The sequence below is a fragment of the Vulpes lagopus genome, chromosome 18 (assembly GCF_018345385.1).
Source record: "Vulpes lagopus strain Blue_001 chromosome 18, ASM1834538v1, whole genome shotgun sequence".
Lineage (NCBI taxonomy): Eukaryota > Metazoa > Chordata > Mammalia > Carnivora > Canidae > Vulpes > Vulpes lagopus.
In genome coordinates this window covers 21,022,131-21,030,252 of record NC_054841.1, presented here as the reverse complement: position 1 = coordinate 21,030,252, position 8,122 = coordinate 21,022,131, and the positions used below count along the sequence as shown (strand labels likewise).

General features: G+C 46.4%; 1 long non-coding RNA gene across 1 annotated transcript; it reads left to right on the top strand.

Moving 5' to 3' along the window:
• The first annotated feature begins 1,399 nt into the window (after nucleotides 1-1,399).
• On the top strand, nucleotides 1,400-7,449 carry LOC121477703. Its single transcript, XR_005984336.1, has 3 exons — nucleotides 1,400-1,453; nucleotides 2,914-3,107; nucleotides 7,392-7,449. It is a non-coding gene; the product is annotated as an uncharacterized LOC121477703 (long non-coding RNA).
• The last annotated feature ends 673 nt before the right edge of the window (nucleotides 7,450-8,122 follow it).

The window sequence follows — 8,122 nt, the reverse complement described above, 5'->3', positions numbered from 1 at the left end:
ACACCAGCCAGCTGGTGCTGGCTGTTGGCGGATGCCTCAGTTCTCCAACCTGTGGGGCCTCACCACATGGCGGCTGGCTTCACCCAGAGCCAGTGACCCAAGATTGTGGAAGTCACAACGTTATATGGCCCTAAGCTGGGAAGTCGCACATTGTTATGGCCTAAGCTGGGAAGTCACATGTTGTTATTTCCTCCATATCCTACCATAGTCCTATTCTGTGTGGGAGGGGACTCTACATGGAGGTTGGGGTCACTGGGGGTCACCTTGGAGGCCAGCTTCCACACGGTGAAGACAGTAGGAACATAAGTGCCTGGCAATATGATTGGTACACAGTGGTTTGTGGAAGTCTTCAAAAGGTCACCCGTCTACCTGAGCACATGGTGCCTATTTCATTGAGCATCTTTGAGAGGATATGCTTCTTTTTTTTTTTTTTAATTTATTTACGATAGACACAGAGAGAGAAAGAGAGAGAGAGAGAGGCAGAGGAGAAGCAGGCTCCACGCCGGGGGCCCGACGTGGGATTCGATCCTGGGTCTCCAGGATCGCGCCCTGGGCCAAAGGCAGGCGCCAAACCGCTGCACCACCCAGGGATCCCTGAGAGGATATGCTTCTCACAGTTTATCCCTTCGTATCTTACACGTTTCTCCTAGTCTAATAAATATATCTTTAAAATATAATTATCAGGTGACCAAAAGGAGCATCCATTGAGTTTGGAAAAAGTTCTTTCATTCCTTCAAAAAGCAAATATTTTTACTGAGCTCCTACTGTGTGCCAGGCATTGTTCGTGGCACTGGAAACAGGGAAGTGAGCAGAGCAAAGTTCCTGCTGTCATCAGTAAGTAGGGCCGGCATAACCAAGTACTAGAGACTGGACAGCTTAAACAACAAATATTTATTTTCTCATAGTTCTGGAAGTTAAGAGTCTGAGATCAGGGTATCGTCCTAGTTGGTTCCTCCTGCTGGAGGAGAGAATATGGTCTGTTCTAGATGGCTCTCCTTGGCTGGTGATTTGCCATCTTCATGTTCACGTGGCATGCTCTTGTTTTTGTTTTTAAAGATTTTATTTATTTATTCATGAGAGACAGAGATAGAGAGAGAGAGAGAGAGAGGCAGAGACACAGGCAGAAGGAGAAGTAGGCTCCATGAAGGGAGCCCAATGCGGGACTCAATCCCAAGACTCCAGGATCACTCCCTGAGCCCAAGGCAGGCGCTAAACCACTGAGCCACCCAGGGATTCCCGGCATGCTCTTGTTTGTATGTGCTTTTAAATTTCCCATTTTAAGAAGACACCAGTCATATTGGATTAGGGCCCACTGTAATGACCTCATTTTAAATGTATTACCTCTATCAAGACCAGAGCTCAAAATAAGGACACATTGTGTGGTACTGGACATTAGGACCAAAGATACGAATTTGGCAGCAGGAGTGGGGGTGGAGAACACACAGTTCAACAGGTAACACTGGCCTTATAATCTAGTGAGGGAGACAGACAAGAAGTAAGAATGTAATACTTCCAGGGGTGAGGAGTGTTCTGAAAAGAGAGAAAGTGGGGCACAGGGATGAGTAAACCAAGGGAAAGGTGTTGCTCTTATCTATGGGGTGGGAGGTGCAGGGAGGGTGGTGAGTGGGGAGGATGGCCTGAGGGCAGAAGTGGGAGCCTGATCTCGGGAGACAAAAGGGGCTTTGAGGAAGTTTGGCTGAGTAGGGGAGGAAGGGCAGTAGCTGGAGGGAGGCCGTGGGATCAAAGAGAAGGTTTATCTGACTTTCTGATGGAGAATTTTGTGAGCTGAGAAGACAAAAAAAAAAAAAAAAGTAATGAAGAGAGCAGGGTCTCTTCTGGGAGCTGAGAAGAAGGGAGGGAGGGAGAGGGGGAAACTGTGCATGCCTGAGCACTGGGAGAGAGGGAAAGGTGGGGAGGCTACCTGCTGAGTGAGAGGTACAGGGGGTGGGAGGGGGTGGGAAGGTGTGAGGACCGAGCTGCCCTGGGGCTTGGCTGAGGGACACAGGAAGCTCGGAGGGTGGGGGCCTGCAGGCTCAGTTCCCAGGCCTCCCTCCCAAACACCACCAACCCCTACAGCCTCTGGCCTTCCCATTTCCTCCCCATCTCCCTTAGGACCCTGTGATGACGGGCTGAGGGGCTCTCCCTCCCCACCCGATGTCCACTCTGATCAATGGATGCTGTGTTCTCCCTGGCTGCCTTCCATATGTCCCCAGTCACAGGGATCACAGGGCCCATGGTCAAGGCAGTCTCCATCTGGTCAAAGGAAGTTCTGCCTCCGTATCTCGGACAATATTTGAGATTCTTAAGAAGTTGTGTTTTGCCTTTTTACATCCATTGGACCCTGCCCCACCTTTTGAAAACCCTCCAGTGACCTCATTGCTCACAGCACAGAATCCAAACCCTTCAGAGTAGCCTCCAAGGCTCTGCATGGTTTGGCTTCCGTAGTACTTAAAAAAAAAAATTTTTTTTTTTAAATTTTGAAATAATTTTAGGTTTGCAGAGGGTTGCAAAGACAGTATAAAGAATTTCGATATAGGCTTCACTTCAGTTCCTCTAATGATAGCATCTTACACAATCATAGCACATTTATCAAAACTGAGAAGTTAATGTTGGTACAATGATGTGCTGCTTTTAAGGTAATTGAAAATGATTATGGATTTTTCTTTCGTCTTTAATTGTGGGATGTGCCACAGATACTAAGGCATGTACGTGGATTTGGAAGAATAGTGATAAATGTTCTTTTATAGAATTTCTGTTCATGTTTTTTTGCTCATTTTCTATTGTGTTATTTATTAGTCTCTGACTCATAGGTGTTATATATATATATATTCTGATGCCACTCTGGTTAGTTATATGTGTTGCAAATACCTTACTGCAGATCGTAACTGGTTTTTTAATTTTTTTTCTTTTTAGGATTTACGTATTTTTATGAGAGAGAAAGAGGGAGTGTGTGTATGTGCGTGCTCTTGAGTGTGAGAGAGGGGTAAAGGAGGAGAAACTTTCCAGCAGAATTGCTGCAAAACATGCAGTCCATCAATCCCAAGACCCATGAGATCATGACCCGAGCCAAAATCAAGAGTTGGATGCATAATTGACTGAGCCACCAGGTACCCCTCGTCTTCTCATTCTTAATGGGGTTTTTGATTAATGGAAGTTTTTAATTTTAATGTAATTAAACGTTCTAAATATTTCCTTTATGGTTTAAATTTTTTGTATAATATGTTTAAAAGCTTTCATCAAGGATCTTTGTGTAAAGAGGCTATCCCATACTTTATTCTAAAGTTGCAGGTTTTACCATTTACATCTAAATCCTTAATCCATCTGGTATAGATTTTTAGTGTATGGTGTGAGGTAGGGAGTCATTTCCATTTTCTTCCATATGGATGGCCAATTATTCCAGCTCTGTTTATTAGATAGACCATTTTTCCTCCTGGATTGGCAGTGCAGTTTGTGCTAAATATCAGCTTTCCATATATGCATAAGAAAAAAAATGTTGGGGCAGCCCCAGTGGCACAGCGGTTTGGCGCTGCCTGCAGCCCAGGGCATGATCCTGGAGTCCCGGAATCGAGTCCCACATTGGGCTCCCTGCATGGAGCCTGCTTCTCCCTCTGCCTGTGTCTCTGCCTCTCTCTCTGTGCCTCTCATGAATAAATAAATAAAATCTTAAAAAAAAAAAAAAAGAAAAGAAAAAAATGTTGAGGAAAAAGTAAAATGAAATAAGTCTACAACTAGGAATTTATCCTAAAGAAATAACAGTAAATGGAAAAAAAATACTTAGTTCTAGGATGTTGTTTATAAGACCCAAGAAATAAAAACAATCTACTTGTATATCCAACAAGAAAGGATTATTTAAATACATTTTCGTATATCCATACAAGGGATCACTGTGTTGTAATCCAAAAAGACGTGCTGGATTTTAAAGTGGTAACATGGAAATACTGAAAAAAGCAGACTATAAAACCATAGTAGTATAATCCTCTCCATATTATCAAAAGGATGTTCATACATACATTACAAAGAAGAAAGGATTTACAGTAAGCTGTTAGTTGTTTATTATTCAAATTGCTATAACAATATCAAAAAACACAAATAAATTGCAATTCATTTTTTACACATTCCAAAAAAAATGTTGCATCTGTTTAGGCTCGTACCATAGAACCCAGCAATCTTGCCCCAAGGAATTTCCGCAAGAGAAATAAAAGCGTAAGTTTACACTTTTGCCTGTATATGAATGTTTAGAGCAGCTGTAGTCATAATCATCAAGAGCTGGAAACAAGCCAGATTCCTTCAACTGGTGAAAGGCTAAACAAACTGTGGTACATCCATACGATGGATTATTACTCAACTATAAAGAGAAACGCAGCTGATGGATGCAGTTCCTGGTTAACCTCAATGCACTGTGTAAAATGAGAGAAATCAAAGGCTGCATACTCTGTGATGATCTCTTTTATATAACTTTCTGGAAAAGGCAAATTTATAGGAAAAGTAAACATCAGTGGTTGCCAGGCGCCGGGGTATTGGGAGGGGACAGCTACAAATAGGTACAAGGAACTTGTTTGGATGAACTATTCCCAACATTGATTATGGCAGTGATTACACCATGGTGAGTCTCTCAAAATTCAGACATAAATGCTAGAAAGGGTGACTTTTACTGTATGCAAATTACACCTCAATCACAAAAAGCAAACTGTAAGAGGTGCGGCATATAATATCCTTGTAAATTAAAATAAACCAGCAATGTGAGTGCTAAAGAAAAATGCGATGTAAGAGAACATTTAATGAGACATTAAATTCACCTATTGTCATTCACCCTATTGTCAAATGAATGCCCATGTTCTATGACTATAAAATGAGCTTCTGTGTGTGTGTGTGTGTGTGTGTGTGTGTGTGTGTGTACATACCTGCACATATTGGTAGAAAGTCAAACTGCCAGATCGGCATCATAAATGGCATCCAAGACTCTCTCTGAGTGGAGGCATTACAGCTCCTCTGTATTTTCCTTTACTCCTGTGTTTGCTCATTTTCCCACGACAACCATAGTTCATCCTGGCTCCTTGGAACCGCTGGAGTCCAGGGCTGGCTTGGGGACGCTGGGAGGAGACAGCCACTTCACAGCTGGGAAAACAGCAGCCCCCAGATGAACCCTGAGTCTCATCCTGTCAATGTTTATTTTTTTCTCCCTGGGCAGACAAGGCAGGAGACTGGACAAAGGGACAGAAATTCAGACCCAGAAGCCCCGTTCAGGGTAGCCTGCCCCTGAGAGCCAGCTCGCCCCTCCTCTGGAGCACCCCTGTGCTCTTGTAGAGGAGTGTAAGGTCAGGAGGGCGGGCTCTGGTCCCTGCCACATCAACTCCCATTTCATCACTTGCCGACTGTGTGTCCCTGGATCAGTTACTCCACCTCTCTCTACCTCCGCGTCTTCCTCTGTGACATGGGGATAAAGATGGTGCCTACCTCTTCAGGATGCTGTGTGTGTACATGTGCATGTGTGCATGTGCAAAGAGCTTAGAACGATACCTGACACCATTTAAGTGTAGAAAGATTGTTGCAGAAATCAGCTGATAGATGTATGAGCCTACTGGTCCCATCACAGGGCATGTGGCAGTCACAGGGTCACGTACCCAGTGAGTCACAATAGTGGTCACACACCCACTATTCCCCAAATAGTTTTAAACCAACTCAAGTTCTTTACTATGATTTAGAGCATCCTGAAGGGATGCTAGAAAGGATCCTAGAAACGCTGTCTAATACTTCTCTTCAGCCAGCCACTTCCCTTGCCACCATCACTACCATCTCTCTGGGGGTTCTCCTTTTCCAAACTCCCTCATTCAGCCAACAAGCACTTACTGAGCACCTACTCTGTGCCAGGAGCCATACTTGGAATAAATCAGGGAACAAAATAGGTAAGAATCCTTATTGTTCACAGATAGATTACAGATCTGTCCCCCAGAGCTGGCCCTAGAACCTTGCTCTTTCCCCACCTCTTCTTCCTCATTCTGCCAACCAGAACCCAAGAAAACCCTGCAGCCCCATCCTCAGGTGGCAGGAGATCGGAGAAGGCAAGTCAGGAAAGCCAGACTCTCTTTAGGAGACAGGACTTGGCCAGAGATGGAGCATTTCCAGTCGTCAACTCCTGTGTCCCGCAATGAGTGCTGAGCACCAGCCCAGGTCTGGCACACAGTAGGAGCTCAGCAAGGGTGGCCCCACTTTACGGCAGTCACCTCATCCCCAGTGGGGTTGGCAGCAAGTTCTGGGCAGAACCCCAATGTTGTTCAGTCCTTGGGGAACGTACAGCACAGGGCATGGTGCAAAGCAGCCTCTTGATGGCTGGCAGGGCTCTCTAGGCGTCCTTCCAGGTTGGAAGCCACAGACAGCTGTGTCACGGTCCGCTGATGCGCTGGGAAGCTCACTGGGCGGGGGGCACTCATCAGCCCCCCCAGGGTTTTCTCTGGGCCTGTAGATGTCACTGAACTGTGTCAGCCCCCACCTGGCTGCCTCCCAGCCACTTGGTGCTCACACCACCCGTGTGAGCTTCATGGGGCAGGAAGTGGGCTCTGTGGGAGGAGGCCAGGGTTTGGACTTCTCAGCTCCACCGGTCAGTAGCTGTGAGGCCTGCAGCTCTGAGGCCTGCTGACCTTCCCGATCCTCTGTGTCTTTATCCATGCAAATATGAATTTTAACCCCTTCCTTGGTGGAGCAAATTAAATGATACATGGTACACAGAGACATTTTGTAAATGCTCGTCTGCCTTTGCTCTCAGAAAAGAGGCCTCCACCTTCAGACTATCAGACACCTGGGAACAGACCCTAGGACACCACCGCCTTTGGAGGTACTTGTTGGCGTGGTCACCTCAGTTCCTCACAGCCACTCGGGCATGCTCTGGTACACCACACAGACACACAGACACGGGAATGTTGCGAATCAGGGTTCCAACGTCAAGGAACAGAAAGCCAACTGGCTAACTGGAGCAGAAAAGGAATTTATGGAAAGGATAAAAGTTTGACTTATGGAATCATGGGAAGTACTCCAGGCCTCGACTGTGAAGGCAGAGTGAACTTCATTAAAATTACTTGAGAGGCACAAGCAGCATTGTGTTTTGTTTGCATAGAGTTAGTGCTCCATAAATGTTCCCTGATAACAGGAGCACATCTCTGCTCAAAACACTTAATGGTTCCAACTGTCACTAAGGAAGTCCTGGCCCCCTGGGGCATGGATACTCTCAGTGGGGTTGGGGACAGAGGCTCTGAATTCTTCCCAAGGATCTGCAAACCCATATAGCCATGAAGCATTGTCTGGGATCCCCCCCCCCACACACACACATCCTCAAGTGAGGAGAAGAAACATTCACCCCCACCTGACTCTCAACTCTCTGGTCCTCCCCCCACCTCTAGGAATTTGGTAGTGCTGCTCCGATTGGCCGGATCTAGGATATGGACAGGCCCTGGTTTCCTCGCCTCTGTGGCTAAAGGGCCACACATCCAGGTTTCCTTTTCCTGTTCTTCAAATCATGCTCGGTGACCAGTAAGTAATACTAAACTCTCTCCCTCTCTGTCCCTCCAACTGAGCCAGTCATCCTTGAGATGTGTCCACCATGCAGCACAGAGGCCAGCCCAAGGCTGGGAGGAGAAGGGCCGGACAGAGGGAAGAGGCTCATCCCACTGCCTTCTGTGTTCCTGCTCAGCTCAGCCACTGGCCACTGGCCCAGCTCAGTGAATCGATGCTTTGTTTCTGAGCATGACAGTCTCTGGGTTCAGCTCCCAGGTGTAGTGAGAGCCAGGGGGCAGGGAACAGGCAGGGCAAGTTTTGGGCATTCAGAGGTCCCTTAGCCAAACCATCAAATATCATTTGATGCCCCACCACCCCCGCCCCGGCTCCTTATTTCAAATGTCTCCAAACTGGAGGCTAGAAAAAATGCAAATTCATTTAAAAGAGTTGCTGCATTTCTAGTGGTTTTCCAGCTTTCCTACCAGCTGCAAATCTAACTACTGTCCTGGGAGGACTTTCATACTTGAAAAACGTGGGTGGTCACTGGCCTCCAAGTACAAGACCACAGCATGACCCCATGGCCCTCCCCGGCACTCTCCCCCTTGCAGTCTACACTGCAGTCCCCAGGGATTTTCAC